General features: G+C 34.2%; 1 long non-coding RNA gene across 1 annotated transcript; it reads right to left on the bottom strand.

Moving 5' to 3' along the window:
* Positions 1–1937: 1937 nt before the first annotated feature.
* On the bottom strand, positions 1938–18368 carry LOC111097228. Its single transcript, XR_005363633.1, has 3 exons — positions 17994–18368; positions 13568–13614; positions 1938–1982 (listed from the first exon to the last, which is right to left on the bottom strand). It is a non-coding gene; the product is annotated as an uncharacterized LOC111097228 (long non-coding RNA).
* Positions 18369–21963: the final 3595 nt, after the last annotated feature.

The following is a 21963-nucleotide window of genomic DNA, read 5'->3' as shown; positions in this document are numbered from 1 at the left end:
TAATTGAAAAATTTTGGCAAAAAATGATACTTGGTGTTTAAAAAACAGGAATGTTTAAGAAATATAGAGCCTAATACAAACAACAAACTATCTTTTCCATGCAAATAGCCCCCTTCATCATTAGCAACAAAAGAAAACAAAAAACCTTACAGATCTGGATCTGGATCTGGATCTGTTCTTAGTTCTATATTTTCACTTGTCGAAATACCAGGTTCATTGCATGGAGAGAAAACTCATTATTTTCTCTCTTCCTCTAGGCCAACTACTGTTTTCTAACTCAGGTTTCTAGCCTAAGAAATAATGAAGCTGTCAAGGTACAACAGACATAAATGAGGTAGTATCTTTGACTCTACGATTTTCTACGTTTCTAAAATCCACGAAGTCATTTTGATGTGTCATTTTCTCCATCAGGTGGCTCTTGAGTCTACCTTTTCCTCTTCATTCCTACTGCCTTGATTAGAGCTCTTATTACATTATATGGGATTTAGAGGGCAAGGTCCTTCCTAAACCATCTCATTTCCTTCTCTTTCTCCTGAATATTGCTAAAATTACAGGTATCTTTAAATCCTATTTTGTCATAACACCTGTCATAAAATTCAAACTTTGTGCCAGCTTTAGTTGTTCCCCATTGTTTTTCTATAGCTTTGCCTGCTATTCCCATTGCTCCTTGGCACATATCATTCATTCTCTTCTGACTCTCTTCTGCTCTCTGTACCACATCATGTTCATTTTGTTGGGACACTTAGCAAGAGTACTGGACTGAAAGTCAGGAAGTGTGGGTCTTAGTTCTACTTCTGTGAATTATTTGTGTCAACTTGAACCTGTCATTCAACTCCTCTAGACTTCAAGTTGAATACTAACCAAAAGAAGTTGCCATATCAATATCAATATCAATATCAGTGTCATCCCAAGGAAACACGAAGCAAAATAATTACTTGTGATTTTGAGAAATACAAAAAATGATGAAAGGATAAGTTTAGAAAGAAGTTAAAACATTCTCAAATTTTATGTACACAGTTACTTCAAAAATTTGATTTGAAAACTGAGAATTGCAGGGAGAAATGCACACAAAACCATCAGCATTGGCACTATATCTCTGAGTCTTTGATAGCACAGGCCAACTAAAATAATTTTATATCTATGTGTATAGAAGATTTGAACTGCAAAATCAACAAAATTGGTCTAATTCACCTATATGGAGCATTGCATCCAACAATTAGATAACAATCACTCTTTTTAAGCACATATAAAACATTTATGAAAACTGATCATGTGCTATTGTCATAAAGTTAACCACAGTTAATTTCAAAGGTTGATAACATAAATACCACATCATCTAATTGCAATGTTATTAAGTCAGAGGTCAGTAATTCCCCCAAAATAGAAAAAAATATTGAAATTTAAAATACATATTATTAAATATACTCATGGGTCAAAGAACAAATCATAAATTTGGAATATAATTAGAATTTAATAATAATGAAATTCCTACTCTCAAACCCTGTTATGTATTTGAGGTGGTATTAGAAAGCAATTATTAGTTTGAAAGAAGGGCTCAAAGTTAGTAAGTCAAGTATCTTAAGCATTGAACTTAAAAAAGTTAGAATAGCAAAATAATCCTTAAAAAGTAGAAGGAAGAAAATAAGAACAGAAAGTAATAAAATAGAAAATGAGGAAATACAATGAAAATCTGTAAAACTAGTAGTTAGTTCTTTGAAAAATACTAATAAATCAAACACTGATGAGATTAATCAAGAAAAATTTGGTGGAAATCACAAATAAGCAATATTAGAAATGAAAAAGGGGGGCAGCTTGGGTGGCTCAGTGGTTTAGCACCATCTTCAGCCCAGGGCGTGATCCTGGAGACCCTGGATGGAGTCCCACGTTGGGCTCCCTGCATGGAGCCTGCTTCTCCCTCTGCCTGTGTCTCTGCCTCTCTCTCTCTCTCTCTCTCTTTCTCTCTCTCTCATGAATAAATAAATCTTAAAAAAAAGAAAAAAGGGACAGATGTTATGCAAATAATAAATAACCTATGCCAAAATATCTGGAAACCTAGGTAAAGTCAATAAATTGTAGAAAAATACAGTTTTTGAAACTGACCCAAGAAGAAATATATGACTAATTTATAATCATTAAGGAAGTTGAATTAGAGTTTAAAAACATTTCCATAAAGAAAGCACCATGCTCAGATGGCTTTATGGCCAAGTTATACTAACTTGTCAATGATAAGATAATTCTAAACTCACACAAACTCTTGAAGAAGACAAAAAAGATTACTCCCCAATGTATCTAATAAGGCTAATATTACCTTGATATGGAATATCAGGCAAGACTATTAAAAAATACGAGGTCAATTTTATTATTAAGCATGGACACAATAATAATAACAAAATCAAGTGATGTATGTAAAAGAGATAATCATGACTAAGATAGGTTTATCTCAATGATAGTCTAAGATCAATTAAATAAATTATCACATTAACAGAGTAGTGAAAACCAAATGTCAAGGTACTAAATAGGTTAAAAGAAAAACATTTGGTGGGCTGACTATCCATTTTAAATAAAAACTCCTTGCAAACTGATAAGAGAAACTTTCCGTAATCTAATCTAAGGATCTTCAAAAATCCCGTAGTAAGCATAATTTTTAACCATGAAATGTTGAAAGCATCCCTTTTTATTTCAGAATGAAGTAAAAAATTGTTTAGATGGAAAATTATAAGAATTCTATGGGAATTTTATTGTTAATATGAATTTAGCAACATTGTTAGATACAAAAGTCATATACTAAAGTTTATTGTTGGATATGATAACATAACTGCATAATAGAGTCCATGAGAATTAATGTGGGTAATGTACATGAAGTACTTATCATGTGAAACTCCAATGGTAGAATTGGTAGAATTGTTATTGTTGTGAAAGTCAATTGCTTCCCTGTACATCGGTAACTAGATAATGTAATTTGAAATTACTGTCTAAGCCTAGGTTTCTTTAGAAGTAGAGTCTGAAACAAAGGTTTTTGTGCAATTAGAGAAGTGGAAAATGTGATGCCATGTAGCAGTTGTGAGAGACGGGAGAATAAATAAGAAAGAAAAGAAAGCCAAGATAAGTCTGTGTTAGTGATCTGGCCACAAGAACTTCTGAAGATCTTATGCAACACATCTCAGAAATGGCCTCCTTTGGTGTGAAAGGGGGAAGCATTTATCCATATGCTCCTGTCAACCAGTGCTCAAGGATGAGCCAATGAGGGCTAAGTCCCTTGCACTTTCAAATTGCGTACAGATGAGTGCGATGAGTTTCCATGAGTATCTTCCACTGTATGTCAGAAAGACTCAGGGCAGATGTTAGCCCATGTGAAATATCAACAAAGGTACTGTACTATGTATAAGGTTGCATGTAATTAAGCTGCCAACTTTGATTAGAGATTACATTGTCATGGGGTCATGAAATGATGCACAAGAGGTGTTTGATACAAATGTTCTATGAAACCTAACAACAAAACGTGTGGAAGTGAATAAATCTAACAAAAGGTGTTTAAAATTTCTATGATACAATTTTTTTAAGTTATTGGAAAACAGTAAAGCAAATAAACCAACCTAAATAATGTTCTCGAATAGGAAGACTCAATGGTATAAACTGTCAGATATCTCCACGTTGATTTATAGGTTAAAAGGAATTCTCTACAAAACCTCAGTAAGATTTCTTGTATTGTATTGTTCTATTTTTATGGTATTGGATAAGCTAGTTTTAAAATAGGTATTGTAGAGCAGATGTCCAAGAAACTAAGGCCCCATGCTCCCCATGAGGAAAGCCAGCATGTGTGTGTATATGTGTATGTATGTGTATATTTTCCCCTGCCACATATGTGATATATATGCAGGGAAAGACTCATTGGCAAATGGAACATGGCAAATAGTGACCTTTTATATCAGTGGTTATCATATAAAAATAATTATTTGAATCCCTACCATATACCATAATCAACTATCAATTCTAGATTGAATAAAGACTTTTAAGTGGCAAAGCCAAAAAAGCCATACTTTAGGCTTCCATAATGAAAAATATATTATTAATTCAGGGCAGAGAGAGAATTCTTTAAAAATTAAATAAAGGTAAACCATAAAGGAAAAGACTGTAAAATGGTACTAATTAACATTTAAATGTTAAATTAATATTTAAAAATTCCATAACAAATGCAAAGCAGCAAGACGCATTCTAGGAGAAGATTAAACAAACAACCAAAAAGGGATTAGTAGCTAAGTATCAGAAAGAAAGATAAGAACTCAGTAGAGAAATAGGAAACCAACCAACAAGCAAACCAAAAAGTGTAAAGAGGCTTACACCGACTATGAAACACAAATGCTTCGTAAACATATGAGAGCTGCTCTACCTCATTTGTATTAAGGGAATAACAGATTAAAATCACAATTATACATTTCACACACCAGATGGGCCACTTTAAAAGTCTGAAAATACCAAGGGACCAGTGATAACTTGAAACAATGGAGACTCATCAGATACTGCAGGATGGTCAATTGGCACAACTGCTTTGAAACTATCTGGGAAAAAAATAAAAAATAAAAAAAAAATAAAAAAAAAAAAGAAACTATCTGGGGTTACCAAGTGAAGCTGAACTTTGAACTTGTGTGTTTGTTCCTTGCTCTGTAATCCAAAGAAACTCTTTATTGTGCACCAGGAAACATATACAAAATAAACACGTTCCAGTAGGGTCTTGTCTAAGAGCAGCTGGGAACAACTGAAATGCATATCAGTAGATTAATACATTGTGAGATATTCCTACAAATGGAGTACTATCCAGTAGCAAAAACAAACCATCACTATGAATCAGCAGCAGCATGGATTCAAAACTTTAAGTTAAGGGGAAAAAAACCCTGAGGTAAATTCCTCAGCATTATTATTTCCTACAAAGTTTAATACTAATAATATATTATTTAAGGAAACCTACATAGGTGGTAAAACTAAGAAAAACAGAGATATGGTAAATATGAATTCAAGATATTTCTATCCCACAGGGGCTTCTAAATATTGCTGATATTTTTTCTCTAATCTTGGTGCTAAATACATGGGTTTTCAAATATTATTATTGTTTAAACTATCGAAATTTATTTAATGTACCACTTTATGAAATGTCTCAACATAATAAAAAAAAAGTTTCAGTGACAGATCAATCTCATGAATAACCCATTCTGGTTTTGGACATGTCTACCTTATAATCTCTTTCCTTATATTAAGCTGGAGCATTCAGCACTTACTCTTTATTTGGTCTATAAAGTTTCACAGAGAATCAAATCCCACTTATGCATGACAGATTTTTAAGTACTCAAAGAGAGTTGCCTTGTCCCCTTTTATGCTTCTTTTTTTTCCAAAAATCAACCGTCCTTAAATCAGGTTTCCAGATACCTCACCGTTTTGGCTACCTTCCTCTGGACATGCAGCCAGAACCGAGTGCAACATTCCAGTTTGTTCTGGCCAGCAAAATGTCTGATGGGACTATTAACTTTCTTGTTTGGGACACTACATTTATTGATATAGCCTAAAACTGACCTAGGTTTTTGTAGCCTTGTACACCTCATGAATTTATCTTGGACTCTGCATCATTTCAAACCTGAAGTCTTTGCACATAAAGGTCTATGTCATAAGATTTTCTTTCTCATCCTATACCTGTGAGGTTAGTTTTTTTTAAAACTGTATTTGGGACTTCACATTTATTTCTATTGTTTTATCTTGGAAATTTGCTTACATTGTTCTAGCCTACTGAGATCTTCTCAGTCCCGATTCTGACATCTGTGTGTTTACTTTCTTTAAACTTTCTCTTTTTATTGCATTATCAGCATTATCACTTATTTCATTAATCAAGTCTTTATTTAAAACCTACCATGTATAAGGTAATGTGCTAGATAATGCAATATTCACCCCAGGAGTAAATAAAAACATTAAAGTGGAGATACTCCAGAGTAAAGACTTTTGAGTAGATAATCCATTCATAATAAAAAACTTTTGATATTTGATAAAAATTGGCACACAGATTTACAATGTACATTTCCCTTTAAAAAATTCCCCATTCTCAGGGCCCCTGGGTGGCTCAATAGTTGCGCATCTGCCTTTGGGTCAGGTCGTGATCCTGGGGTCCTGGGATCGAGTCCCGCATTGGGCTTCCCCACAGGGAGACTTCTTCTCCCTCTGCCTAGGTCTCTGCTTCTCTCTCTGTGTCTCTTATAAATAAATAAAATCTTAAAAAAATTTCCCCATTCTCACAGTGAATTGTCACATCTTTGTTGGCAAGACCTAAAATCTATATCTTCAGCCTTGACTGAATTTTTGTCTGTGATTGACTCCTCCATTTTGCTACTTCACCCTCCACAAAACTAAGCTATTTGCAGGATTTGCTTTTTGTCAAAACCTGCCCTTTTCCCTTTATTATTATCCATACTGATTAATGACTTTAACATTCTCTCAGACACTCAATCCTGACAAACTTGAAGTAGTTGTTTCTTAATTTAAAAAATCATACTGATTTTTTTCTTAGTGTAGAAGAATGTAGGATCCTATTATTTTTAAAAAGAAGAAAATGAGTAGTATAATGATGCAAAAAAAAATTAAAATAAATACTCATAACCTCCATCTAGAAATGAGAATTTTATATTGCTACTTATCCTTCTGGTCATTGTTTCATGCATTAGAGAAACACAATCATTATTCACTTACCTGAATAAGCAAAAATTTTAGTATAATATGAATGTATATAACTGAAATAATAATAAAAAGAATGTATCTATGTAATTATCACCCCTGTCAAAAAACTAGGTATGGCAAATACACAGATAATCCTCATATGCTTTCTCTATGACTACTTTCTCCCTTTCTCCAAACATTTCTATTGTGACTAATATAATGGTTCATTTTACTTGTCTTTTAAACATCTATTTAAGTGAAGTAATATACATTCTTTTTGTGTCTAGCAAATTATTTCCTATATTATGTTGGTGAGCTCTATCTACCTTGTATGTGGGACAGTAGTTTATTCATCTTTATTATTGTGTAATATTCCATTGAATAACTGTACCACAAAATATTCACTCTACTATTGATTAACATCTGGGTGGTTTCCAGTGTGAGGTTATCATGAGTAGTACTGCAATGAATATTCTTATGTGTGCATACATGTATTTCTCTTTGAAATACATCTGAAATGGAATTGTTAATTGAATATATATATATTTATATATATTCTACATTAGCATAGAATGTATGTTTCCACAGGGGTTCTACTTAGTAGAACCAGCTCTCTGAGAATTTTGGATGTCCCATATTCTCACCAACACTTAGGATTACCAGTTTTATTTTAGCCATTCCAACGTGGTGTGTATTGATATGTTCTTGTGGTTTTGGTTTACATTTTCCTAAAGTGTCATAATGTTGAATGTCTTTTCATTTGATGCCTTCTTTCGTGTGCCAAGTCTCTATAAATAATCTCCCAATCAGTGCCTTACCTTTTTGCTCTCTTAAAATATCTTTTGATAAATAGAAAAGTTTTAAACTTTTTTTTAAAGATTTTATTTATTTATTCATGAGAATACACAGAGAGGAGAGAGAGAGAGGCAGAGACACAGGCAGAGGGAGAAGCAGGCTCCATGCAGGGAGCCTGACATGGGATTCGATCCCGGGTCTCCAGGATCAGGCCCTGGGCTATAGGCGGCGCTCAACCACTGAGCCACCAGGGCTGCCCAAAAAGTTTTTAACTTTAATGTCTTTTCCTTTAGCATTGGTGTTTTATGTGTTCTGATCAAGGCATTTTGGCTTACCTCAAAGTACTGAGGATATTCTTCCATAGTTTCTTCTGAGGGGCTTCACTGTTTTATTTTTCACATTTAGCTCTACCATATACCTTTAGTTGATCTCTCTGCATAATATAAGAAATATTTTCTTTTATAATACACCTATCTAGATGACCTAGAATAATTTTTTGGGAGGACCATTCTTTCTCCGCTGCTTTAGAGTACGACCTTTGTCATGAACCTGTTGGGTATGTAAGGGTATTAATGGACTGTTTGTTATGTTCTGCTGATCAAAGCATCCGTTCTGTTGGCAATAACATGCTCTCTTAATTACTGAAGCTTTAAAATAAGCCTCAGCATCTGTTAAAGTCCTTTGATTCTTTTTTTTTTTAAGATTTTATATATTTATTCATGAGAGACACAGAGAGAGAGAGAGAGAGAGAGACAGAGACAGAGAGAGAAAGGGAGGGAGGCAGACACACAGGCAGAGGGAGAAGCAGGCTCCAAACAGGGAGCCTGATGTGGGACTTGATCCTGGGACTCTGGGGTCACACCCTGAACATGAAGGCAGACGCTCAACTGATGAGCCACTCAGGCATCCCAAAGTCCTTTAATTCTTGTTCTTCAAGTTTGACAAATTTTGCCCTTTGTACATTTACTTCATTTTATAATTAGCTTGTCAATGTCTACCAAACAGCAACCAAAACCCACTTCCTGATTTTTGACTGCAAGAAATTTGAATGGAAAGGTCAATTTGGGGAGAACAGATATGTTTATTTATGTCTTCATTATATCTTAATATATTTTATTCCTCTGATTATTTAAACCAGGGGCTGGCAAATGACAGCCCATTGGCTAATTATGATCCTCTGCCTGTTTTTGAAAATAAAGTTTTGCTGGAGGACAGCCACACCCATTTGTTTATATATTGTCTATTTCTCCATTGGCATTGCAGTGCAGAGTTGGGTGGTTGTGGCAGAAACTATCTAGCCTGCAAAGGGGAAAATATTTATTATCTGACCCTTTACAGAAAATATTTGCTTTCCTCTTATTTGAATATTGCTTATTTCTTTTCATAATATTTTATATTTTTCTGTGTGGGACTCCTTACATTTTTCTTTAGTTTCTCAATATGTAATATATTTGGATGTTGTTATACATGATATGGTTTAAATTTTCATTTTCTGTTCATTGATGTTTAAAAAATACTATTGATTTTATATACTGACTTTGTACCAAATCTTTTCACTTTTCTATGTATAAGATATTATCAGCTTTTATTTCTTCTTTGCTACTACTCATATATGTTTATTAAATTGGTAATAATGAGAATCCTTGTTTTGTTACTGATAGTAGAGGGAGAGCTTTCAAGATATCAATCACTATTTTGTAGGGCATTTGCTGTAATTTTGTTGAAATAACTTTCATCAGATTAAAGAAGTTTTCTTCTACTCCTGGTTTGCGTTGAACATCTATTATGAATTGTTGAGTTTTATTAACTATTTTCTCTGCATATATGGAGATATTCAATATGATTTTACTTCTTTCTCTGTTAACGTGGGAAGTTACATGGCATTTTCAAATAATAAGCCTCACATTACTGAAGTAAACTCAACTAGTTGTGATGTATTATTTTGGTGTTTGCAAACAAATTGAGATTAGAGTTAAATTTTACAATTTTTGTTTTTTTGCTTTTGCAGTTATAATCATGAGAGATATTTGGCTATAATTTTTCTTATAAGTCTGATATCAAGGTGGTGCAGCTTAAAAAAATGAGTTGGAGAGTATTTCTATTTTTCTGTTCTCTTGAAGATTTATTTAAGATCAGTATTAGTGCTTCCTTAAATATTTGGTATAATTTATCTACTAAGTCATGTAGGCATGGAGTTTTCTGAATCAAAAAAAATTTAATTGAATTAGATTATTTTATAATTATAGGAACTTCTACACTCCTTTAAGATATAGAGGCAGAACATTATTTTTTCTGTAACAACTAGAAAAACCTGGATGGATTTAAAAACTATTTATACCTATTACTTCTATCCCTATCTCTGTATCTATGTCTACAAAGTCATCAGAAAATTGTGTAGAGATCTAGAGGAATTAATTTCAGAGATTGAAGATACCTTCAACGTGGACAAAGTTTGGCATCCATGTTCCTTTGGGAACTTTTACCAAGTCCAGTCATAGGTTGAGGTTCCTATACAGACAGGCAGAAATTGCCGAGGGAAAGATAAATCAGAGGAACTTTTAATGGAGTGATGGTATAGCCACTTGGAAACTAGATAAGTCCTAAATGCATAGCTATTTTCCCCCACTGTATTTCTTCACAAGACTCTTGTCTAGGGTTCTGCAGGGCGGGGGAGGGACACTGGGCTGAAATACTCAATAAAAACTATTTCTATTTTCAATACTTAGAAGCCAAAGTTCTGTGAGCTGTTAAAGTTTATAATAAACACAGAACAGCTCACACCTTTGTGACTTAGTCTAATTAAAGTGGCAACATAATGTTTATCCAGCTCAATTCCTAATTAGTTCAAAAGAGCCAGTCACACTCCTTGTCTGCATGACAAATAAAAGGCATGCGCTCTCTGAGGGAAAATAATATTGACTCCAGTTTCTATTGTCCTTTTCGGCATACACAAAACAATTATGCAGCACATGAAGGAGGAAAATGTGGCCCATAATCAAAGAGAAATACATGTCTCAGACCCCCAGATGACCTAGATATTGGAATTAGTAGACAAGGACTTTGAGATGACTATTACAATTTGTATGAAAAATACAAAAAAAATGGACAAATTTGATAGAGAGATGGAGAATTTTGAGAGAGAAATATAATTAAAAAAATTTTTCCAAGCAGATACTATGGATCTGAAAACAAAAACAATATCTGAAATTAAGATTTCACGGGAATGGCTTAGTATTAGATTGTACATGCTAGATACAATTAGTGGATTCAAAAGCAAGTCAATAGAAATTGAATGAATAAAAAGAGTTAGGAGACTTGGAGGACACAATCAAACATAGAAGGAGAGTCTCAAAAAAATAAAAGAATGAGATTTAAGCAATATTTGAAGATACAATTGGCAAGAATTTTCCAAAACAGATAAAAGATAGCACTCCAGAGATTTAAGAAGTTCAGCATGCTCCAGTCAAGATAATATGAGAAAAATTATGAACTTAAACTATGGCATTTTCATCATTTTTGGAATGCTCTCAGCTCTTTTTTTTCTCTTCTTTTAGAAGTCCTGAAGGTACATTAGACCTTAATCTCCTTAGATGCTTATTATAGTGCTTTATTCTGAACCCTTTCCTTCCACTAAACTGTATTTGAATTCCCTAATCCTCTCTTCACCTGCAATTTAAGCTCTTCTTAAGTTTATCTACTGAGGGCACCTGGGTGACTCAGTTGGCTAAGTGTCTGTCTTCGGTTCAGTTCATAATCTCAGAGTTCTGAGATTGAGCCCCACATTGGGCTCCCTGATCAGTGGGGAGTCTACTTCTCCTTCTCTATCTGTCCCTCTCCCCAGCATGTGCTATCTCTCTAGAATCTACAAAACACTCTTATAATTAAAGTGGCCCCAAATGTCAGACACACCTCTCTGGGACCTTTTCTCTTAAATCTTTGACTTATAATTTTTTACTGTCTCCTTAGGTCTCATAGCTTCAAGAAATCTTTAAAAAAATTTGTCTAAATTTTCTATTTGTTTTCAGTGGGAGCTTTTGTTTGAATTACCCATTTTGGCAGTAATTGCCAAACACAATTTAAAAATAATTAGTGTGTTAGTTGGGATCCCTGGGTGGCGCAGCGGTTTAGCGCCTGCCTTTGGCCCAGGGCGCGATCCTGGAGAGCCGGGATCGGGTCCCACATCGGGCTCCCGGTGCATGGAGCCTGCCTGCTTCTCCCTCTGCCTGTGTCTCTGCCTCTCTGTCTCTCTCTGTGTGACTATCATAAATAAATAAAAATTAAAAAAAAAATTAGTGTGTTAGTTAAGTTTGGATGCTTGTAACAGCAAACACCAGTGGCTTAAACACTAGAGAGGTTTATATCTCTCTTATATTAAAGAAGACCAGAAAAAATCCATCTAGTGCTTGTTTGGCATTTCTGTGGTCATTAGGGACCCAGGATGTTTTTATATTTCTGTTCTACTAGACTTAGCATGTAGTTTCCATCCTCAAGTTTGTCACAGAGTCTGAGATGGCTGCCAGAACTCTAGCCACAATGTCCTTTTTAGAAGCATAAATGGAAGAATGGGAAAAAGAAAACCTACCAGTTATTTGACCCTAAAGGGAATATTCTCAGAAGTTCTTAACAAATTTTGCTTTTATCTCAGTGGCTAGGCTGTCGTGTCATTATCACCTGGCTATAAAATGGTAAATGCAGAATTTTATCTAGTAAGTAGTTTCAAATAGAATAGAGTTATGATATTAAGAAATAAAAATTAGGCAAGTAACTTACAGTCCCTGGTATAGCTCCATAATATCCTATCATGTGGTGGGCTATAATTTATTTATTGTTGCACATTCATATTTTTCCCACCTTTTCCCTTATGATAGGCCTGCTGTGATGAACCTGAACTGTAAAATTTTTCATACATACATATTCTTATGACCTACTTTAAAATATTTTCATATTATACCTTTGGCATAGTTTTAATATTGAATAATCCTCAAAAAAATCCACGATTGCAAAATATTTGTTTATATCCATACATAATAATTTACTGTATTATACCCTGTTACTGGGCATGTAGTTTTTCTCTACTATTTTCTCTACCATTGGAAGTAATGCTGTTATGAACAGCATTTCTCCAGTTTTTAAAAAAACATCTTTGATTAATTCTTAGGATACTTATTTCTACCTTTAGTAGAAGTCTTTGTTCATTTTTTTACCTCATCATCTTTGGGGACCATTATTCATTCTGCTACAATATTTATACTAATTGACACTCCTATTAATAATATATTAGAGTTGTCACCTCAATATATCCTCATCAGGGTTAATTTTGTCTTTAAAACAAAGAATATTTGTAATTTTATAAGTGAAAAAATAGTATCGATTTAATTTCTATTTCTTTGATTACTATTTGTTTAAATATATATTCAAATATTTGTTTTGGCTATATTTTTTTCTTATATTGCCTATTATGTCTCTTATTTTTCTATTGGGTTGATCTTTTTCAACTAATTTAAATAACTCTTTATAGAGAAATTATATTTACCCTCCATTTGCAATAAATGTTGGACCCTTTTTCCAACTTATCCTTTACCTTTTAACTTGGTAGATAATAGTTTGTAAGTAGAACAGTGTTTCAATATAATATCTACAGGTTTTCCTTTGTGATTTCTTCCATTATATGATTTAATTATTGATCCTCTAAAAGAGATGAATTAAATATTACCTATCTTTTCTCATAGTTTTTATGGTGATTTTATACATTTTTTATAGAGACAAATTTCACAATGTGAATTTGATTACACATGTTATTTTTAAAATGAGGACCCCTCAGAAGGTAAGGTCCAGATTGTAGTTCTATTTTTGTCTCTTACACGAAGTACAGTACTTGGACCAACAGGTACATCATATTTGTAGTTTAATGAAGGTGTACCAAATGAAATTGTCTTCGTGTATGTATTTCTTCAACTACACCATCTCTATGTCTTTACCCTGTTCCTGAGATCCTTTGTTTTTAAATCCTCATGACACCTTCTTTTTTACAATTAACATAGTCATTCTAGTATTAGAAAATTTCCTAATGAAAACTACATACCTAAGTTTTTTGCCAGTCACTTTGAAGTACGAAGAGTTGTGAAGTATCTGGGGGAAAATAAGAGAGGGATAGGAATGTGTGGACAGAGGGTACAACCTTCACAGTTCCCCACAAGGCAATTTTATGGTTTGTTAAATGAAGCTAAGCCTCAGGCCCTTCACTTGCAATGTGTTCAGATAGTCATGTATTTTTTTCAAAGTTTTACACAAGTGAGGTATTTTAATCACAATTAGTTAAATCAACTGTCTCTTTACAACCTGGCTTTTATTCTTTCATACTTTTGTGTTCAGTGGTGTTGGAGAGCAGGCAGATATGTTTAGTAGAAATGGATTTAGTTCAGGTTTAATGGGATGTATTTATGTTATTTTCAGTCACTTGTGCATAATTAAGCTATTGCTAGCTGTCCTGGTGTGGAATTGTTTCTAGGAATGTTACTCTCCATAACAAATCAACGGCATTGTGACAGCAAAGTACAGGATCAAAGGACTAAAGATATGATTGTGGAAGAAAAAATAAGGTTGGAAATATACAAAAAAGAAGCTTATTGCTGGAATGCCCAGCCTTACAACTCTCATATGAAAGAACATTGGACATCCCTCCTAAAATTTTATATTGACTTTAATGAATTATAAAGTTGAAAGAAAATGATAAATAAGAAGAAATTTTATTCCTGTTTGCAATTTTATGTAAAAGACTATTATCTTTTTATTCTATATAAAATTATTTATTGTATTATGAAGAGATGATATACAGTCATAAAATTTAAGAAATGTATCCTATAGCTAATTAATAAAAAAAAAACCCTCTGCTATGTTTCTGGATTTTGTGATGTTTGTGGTTTTTCTCAGTCTTTTAAAATTGTAATTTTTTGTGATTTTTTAAAATATTCTGAATAGTGATTCACTTTTGTACCCAATTTTTATATTTATAACTACATGTTCTTTTTCTTAAAGAGAGCCTTCCCAAACTATAGAAACTTCAGGCCTCATAAAATCTGCATTTATTCTGTGTTCTCTTATGCTATCTTGTTCACTACAAAGAACTAGTAGAGTACTCTCGAACCTGCAACCCAAAGCCGTTGGATTTGTAAAGTCAACAAAGCTCAAATCACATGAAACTTCTATTTTCAGTAACAGAACTGCTTCCCTCTATTTTAGGGTAGGCAGGATAAGGTAGAGAGAGACCAGAATTTTGGCAGGTGAAACTGCTTACCTGATCCTTACACTGACAAAGATTGCTAGCCTCTCAGGCTGGGACAGTCTCATCAATCAACCTGTGCTTGAACTATTAGCACTGTCAGTTTCCTCTTAAGAGATGACAGTTCAAGGGTAGCTTTCCTCACCAGCTGAAACTCCCTCAGTCAAAAGAGCAAAACACTTAATCAGAAGGAGGGGCAGGAATACATATCTCTGGCAACAGAACTGGCCCCATCCACTTTCAGTCTACAGAGCTTCTTATACTAATTTTTTCATGACTGTGAAAGTGATCCTCAGCAGAAGTCCTTGACTTGCTGGTACAAGAGCTAGGGCAGGGCTTGTGTCCTCTGCCTTGGGAGGGAGTGGTTGTGATGCCAGGAATGGGAGCGTTACAACAACTTTGCCCATATACTCTCACAAATGATGTCTGATTAAAAATAACAACAATAAACACTTGCCCATATTTGTTTATACATGCATTATCTTTGCAGAATGAGCAGAAATGAATGGCTGGCTGAGGGTATTAGAAATGAAAGCCAGATTTAAGCTTTGCCCTCACTTGGTAATGACTGTAATGGACTATCTTTTGGGGTTGTGAGGATTATTTAGATCTGAGGTCAGATTTTTAATTTGTTGACCCTAATAAATAAAAGTCTAGAGAGTATCATATAACCTCTGGTATTATTAAAAATATCACATATTTACATGATTTGAACAGAAATCACAGTGGAAGTTGAAACTGGTAGCTCAGATGGTATTTCCATAAACATTCACAAAAATTCACTTTGTTGGTAGATTTAAAATATTTTGGTGCTTATACATTTATTTTATTATTTTGAAAATAAAAAGCTGGGGATTCCTGGGTGGCTTAGTTGCTTAAGTGTCAACTTTTGATTTTGGCTCAGGTCATGATCTCTGGGTTGTGAGATTGAGCCCTGCATTGGGCTCCATACTCAGAGGGGAGTCTGCTTGAGAATTTATCTCCTTCTCCCTCTGCCCTTTCCCCTGTGCTCACTTGCTTGTTCTCTCTCTGATAAAGAAATAAATCTTTAAAAAACAAAGAGTTGAAAATCTGTTTCACAAGTTTCTATTTCTCTTAAAGTTCATGATAGATTATCACTATTGGAAGCCCTATCACCCATGTGCCTTAGTTTTATTTTTATTTGCTGTAGAAAGATCAAAAATCCCGTTTTGGGGTGAAACAAGGAAAAAGAATCTCAGTTGACCTTCTCCTAAGCCCTTTTCTCCTTACTTCCACTTCTAAATCACTGAGAGAATTAAAAATATCTGAGAGAATTAAAAATATGCCTGCTGGCCACTTAAATTAATGAAACTGCTAATGTCTGATGCAGGAACATCACCTCCATATGCTCTAGATACATATATGAATAGATGCACACCTGCCCTGAATGTCAGCATAATCCATGTAAATCAAGGATTGGCTTTAAAATCCTCATTCCCAGAAATCCGAATTAAGAAGTATTGAAGAGATATCAAACATGAACAAGCTGTGCTTTGGACTCAAGATCAGGTACAAAATTGTCTGATTAAAAATAAACTCTCAATTGTTCTCTTAAAGAAATTTATCTTTACTGTTCCTTGTTGGCCTGCATTATCGCTTTATGGTTTCTTTTAAAGCAAGACCAATGTAAAAGAGGCATAGTAGTTCCATTCTTTGTTTCCTATTTCATTTCAGCCAATTAGTTATATTCATTAGTGTTTATGCTTGCTCTACAACAGTTGTTTTCAGTTGAAGGTAATTTTGTTCCTTGGGGGTATTTGACAATATCTGGAGACATTTTTGATGGGAGGATCAGGTAAGGTGTAAAGACCAGGGATGCTGCTGAGTATCTTACAATCCATAGGACTGCCACCAAAACAAATTATCTGGCTCAAATTGTCTAAAACAGTACACATAAAGTAGAAAAAACTGAAATCTTTTTTTTAAAAAAAGATTTTATTTATCTATTCATGAGAGACACACAGAGAGAGGCAGAGACATAGGCAGAGGAGAGAAGCAGGCTCCCTGCAGAGAGTCTGATGTGGGACTCAATCCCAGGCCCGGGGATCACGACCTGAGCCAAAGGCAGATGCTCAACCACTGAGCCACCTAGGTGTCCCATGTGAAATCTTTTTGATGACTATGTGTTGAAAAAGTTTTACAGGCAACCCGAAAATGCATCCCTTCCACCATGAGCTCCTAAGTCTTTTGTGTCATTGTTAATTATGGCTACATCAGCTTGCTCAAGTAAAACAGGTTCTGTTTGCTGAACCCAATTTTTATTTTCATGGGGAAAGAGAAATGGGTTGGGGTGGACATCTTGACCTCTGCTTGCTATTCTATGATGGCATAGTCTAGTTGCTGTTTTAGAGGAGTCAAATAGATGTAAAATCTGCTAGAGCTTGGGGCAAGTAAGTGTATCTGTAATTTTTATAATTTCCATAAGTAAACTAGAGGTCTCATGTCCCCTGAATTTGTTATTATACAAAAATTCTTATCTAATACGATTAAGTAAATATTGGTTGTTTCAATTGGTAATACTACCTTACAGATTAAACTCCTAATATAGAAATAACAGATATTCAACAGTTTTTTTTCAATTTATATGGATGACTAAAAACAACTTTGTGGATTGATAGGAATGTTTATAGAATAAATAATCACTGTTAATGTTGGAGGGATTTTGACTGAATTATTCTAAGTGTTTTTGAGTTAAAGATCCATGATTGATTTGGAAAATCTTACAACCATACTCATCCCATTCCATGTCTCTGCATTATGCTTAGTCCTTGAAGAAAATCTAGTTTATTTGAATTCTGGGACCATTGTGAATTTCACAACTGCAGTGGGATATCAGAGGAAAACTAGACAGATAATTGTAACACCAGAAATTAGTCCTGTAATAAAGAGACTAAATAAAAAAAGAGACTTACAATTCTTCCTTCAGTTAGCATGTTACACAGTTGATCATCCCACTCTCAGGAAATAATCCCTTCTAATTTGTAAATCGGGGATCCCTAGGTGGCGCAGCGGTTTGGCGCCTGCCTTTGGCCCAGGGCGCGATCCTGGAGACCTGGGATCGAATCCCACGTCGGGCTCCCGGTGCATGGAGCCTGCTTCTCCCTCTGCCTGTGTCTCTGCCTCATTCTCTTTCTCTCTCTGTGACTATCACAAATAAATAAAAATTAAAAAAATTTAAAAAAAAATAATTTGTAAATCATTCACTTACTATTCCTCTGCCTTCTAAAGGAACAGATATTAGTTTATTTCTGTCCTTTATGACATCCTTCCATACTGTAAGTAACTTCATATCACTGTTACATTCCATAAGATGAATAATGCTCTTTTAAAGTTCTTAAAAACCAGAACATTTAAGTTATGTTCAACAGTTTAGATATTCTTTTTATTGTGGCCTATGTCAGTTTCCAATGGCTGCTGTAACAGATAAACACAATAGAGCCAATTGGTTGGCTCTAGCTGATAGAAATAATTTTCTCACAGTTCCAGAGTCCAGAAGTGGAGTCCAGAAGTCTGGAATCAGTATCTTTGGGCCACAAATCAAGGTGTTGGTCAGATCAGAGGTGGTGAGGAAGAATTTTTACTTTGCCTCTTTCAGCCAACATTCCTTGGTTTGTGACCTCATCACTTCAGTCTTTAAGGCCAACATCTTCAAATCTCCTTTGTGGTCTTCTCATTGCCTTTTGTGTGTGTGCATGTGTACAAGCTCCTGTATGAAATCTCCCTCGGCCTTTCTTTTACAAGAATATAAGATGGTATTTAGGGCCCACCTGAATAATTCAGGATAATTTCCCCATCTCAAGAGCCTTGACATAATCACATCTGCAAAGACCGTTTTTCCAAATAAGGTAACAATTATGGGTTCTAGGGATTAGGATTTAAAATTCTTTTTTCAGAAGGGGAGGATTTTTTCTTTTTCTTTTTCTTTTTTTTAGACAATCACACAAAATTGAGGGATAAACTGGTTGCCTGCTTCATGGACACCTTCCAGCATTAGGATTTTGTGCCCCGAAGATTGTGACTTTTGGCAATTTATTTCATCCCTCCCTGAGCCTTGGTTTTCTCACTTATGAAATGAGCCTAATACTGGTATTTAGGCCAATAAGATTGTTACAAATATTAAATGACTCAGTGCAATTAAAATGCTTAGAAGAGTTACTGTTATTTAAGAAGTTCTCACTAAGTGTCAGCTATCATTACTTGTTGGTGCTGTTTGTGTTGATATTAATATTAGAAAAAAGAAGACTATGTGAGAAGATAATTGGGTACTTGCTTGGTGGCCTATGATATAATCAACATTTCTTTACTGTTACTTTATTTTGCTTTGACATATTTAATGAAGGTGAGTCACAGAAGTAAAGTGGTGACTTAGTGTCTACAGAACACTGCTTTATGGAGTTCATTTAACTTTTTCTACAATAGGGACAGACTAAGTTAACCCCCAAATTGAGAAGGCGACTTAAAAACCAAGTCTTACTGAGGTTCCCATTAAGAATGATAGCTTTAGGAATAGCAGAGATGTAGGATTCTTTCAGAGATGAAATTATTCTATAATCTTAAAATGTCTGAGTCATTCTTTCAACTTTTTATGCACATAAGTAAAATCTCAAATTTTTATATTATAATAAAAATCCTTTATAAATCTGAGTCCCATCCTTATAGAACTTGGCTTGTTGAATATCAGTCTCACATTCAAGGTGGCCTTTCTACTTCTAACACATTAGATTGTCCTTCCTCTGCCCCCACATCATTATTGCAATATAAGAACGTCTAATTTGTTAGTAATAAAGCAACATGTTGTCTACAACATGTTTTCTAGCCAAAGGTATTACTGGATCTTCTAGAAACATTCTGTGTTCTTACACACATTAGATGTCATCGTTTTGAAGAAGGAACCATTGGGTATATTGCACTAATGGATAGGGGATGTAACTTATTCCAGGGGCTACATTAGGCCACTGAGAGAGACAATGACAAGCCAGACTAAAAAATAATTTATTTTCCATTGTTTATATGATTTTTTAAAAATAAAATTTCAAATAATGTCAAGGGTGCACCACTGGAAATACTTCCATTTTTCTCTGTGCATTTCACCAAGAAATAACAGTATGTAAGCTCACGTGTAACAGCAATCTGTAGACCTTTTGACATTTTAAATATTAGGTTAAATAACATGAAATTGCTGTTTTAGTAGGTCAAAAAAGGTTGCATATGGTGGTTTCATATAGTACAAAGTAAACAGACAGTACCCCTGTGAAGAAGGAGCTCAATTTTCCAGAGCTATTAAAAGAAAGTAGCTAGATGAAATATTCAAGTATATAAGGAAATTTTTGCATTTTCAGGTTACTGATGTTTCTCCCAATAAATATAAACTGGGTCCTTTTTCACATCCTTTACTTTAATGTCAATGATTATGGGAACATACATTATTAAAAGAAGGGAAATGAGCAAAAGAAATTCATAGTAGGGAAAGCTAGGTAAACAGAAAACAATGAAAACTGCAGATTGTTACAAACTTTGTAATCATTTCTGTTTGACAATGTTTATCTCTTTAAATGTTTATCTTCTTACCCATTTTTATTTCATTTTTATGTGTCTCATAAACTTGGGTATCACTCAATGTTTAGCTCTTTGGTGTCTGAACATGGAAAGCAGATTGCCCTGGCATTTTTATATACTGTAGGAAAAGAAAGTCATTTTCATTTATTGAGATTTATTATTTGAATATGTTTTCCAATATAGCAAAGCACACCTACAAAATTTAATGTACATGCATATGCAAGTACACTATTCTGGCATAGTATCAGCTAAAAATTTATACTTTCTGTTGGAGAAGATGCAAACACCCAAATAAATGCACATGCTGCTGCCCTCCCATCCTCTACACTCTCCCTTAGTGATCAGTGATATGGGGAAAAGTATTATATTTTCCATAAAACCCTCCAAACATCTCTTCATCACTTTCTAGGCTGAGAGTTGTTCTGGAATGGTAAGTAGTTGGGAAGATGGAATAATCTCTAATGGAAAAGATCATTACCCTGGGGGAGTGTTTGATGACTCAGGAAAGGAGAATGACTTTAGGGAACAGGCACACAGACCTATTATTATGGGTTTCACTAAGAAGTTAAGTTTTACATTCATATGATTTTTTTTATAGTAAATATCATGATTTTCTTGTATTAATGAAGTTTCCCCATGAGAAATTTCACATTAAGAAGCACATCAGATTGTCATTGATCACTTCCATGAGTTCTTATCAGCTTTTGTTCTATCACAATCTGATTCTTATGACATAGTTGGCAATTTCATGTTGTACCTTATAGTACATTGCATTTTGGGATGAATGTAAATGAGTAAACTGAGACCACCTCATAATTTAAAAAGCAATCTTACTCTGAGTCAACATGTGTACTGCCTACCATTAAAAATGGGGGAAAAAAGGAAATGACTCATTCAATAATTTATGAAAAATGTTACAGTTTTATTGTTTATACATTTTTTTTTTACAATAGCCATCACTGTAGCACCAGGGCACTCAGATGAAAAATTGGATTCAAGCTCAAAAATGATGGGGAGGAATATCTGTTTTCCATTTCTTTCTTAGGAGCTCGACAGATAAATGTCACAGTGAGTTAAAAGGTAGACATAAGAGAATAAATCAATTAGCTAGCTAATTTATATGATGCTTTCTGTAGGCAAAGAAACATCATAGATATTTTGGGAAAATAAAAAACTTGACCTGAACTATCTTCAAAATTACATTGAAAGCCAGGAACTAGGTGAGAGTGGTAGAGATCAAACAAGATTGGTCATGAGTTTATATCTTTTGAAGCTGGTTGATGGATACATGGGATTCTTTATTCTCATCACTCTACTTTTCCATGTCTTTGAGTTTTTCCATAATAAGTTTTTCTAAAATCCCAAGGTTTAACTATTTCCCAGCAGGAGTTTATACTCCAAATGTGGAAACAAGAATGTTCATTCGTGCATATATACTACAGGCTCTATATTTCATAAATATATCTTACTTCCATAAAATCTTGATTTCCACATCTTTCTTGCACTAGCTTAGATGATTCCAACAAGTAAACATCGTCAATGTTTCTGACCCTGCATCCTATTCATTATCTGGGGGATTTGTCATGAGAAGACAAAAGTAATAAAAATTACAAATAAAGAAG

Source organism: Canis lupus, chromosome 8 (assembly GCF_011100685.1).
Source record: "Canis lupus familiaris isolate Mischka breed German Shepherd chromosome 8, alternate assembly UU_Cfam_GSD_1.0, whole genome shotgun sequence".
In the NCBI taxonomy this organism is placed as follows: domain Eukaryota; kingdom Metazoa; phylum Chordata; class Mammalia; order Carnivora; family Canidae; genus Canis; species Canis lupus.
The sequence above is the reverse complement of the archived record's forward strand: the minus strand, read 5'-3'. Positions and strand labels throughout refer to the sequence as shown.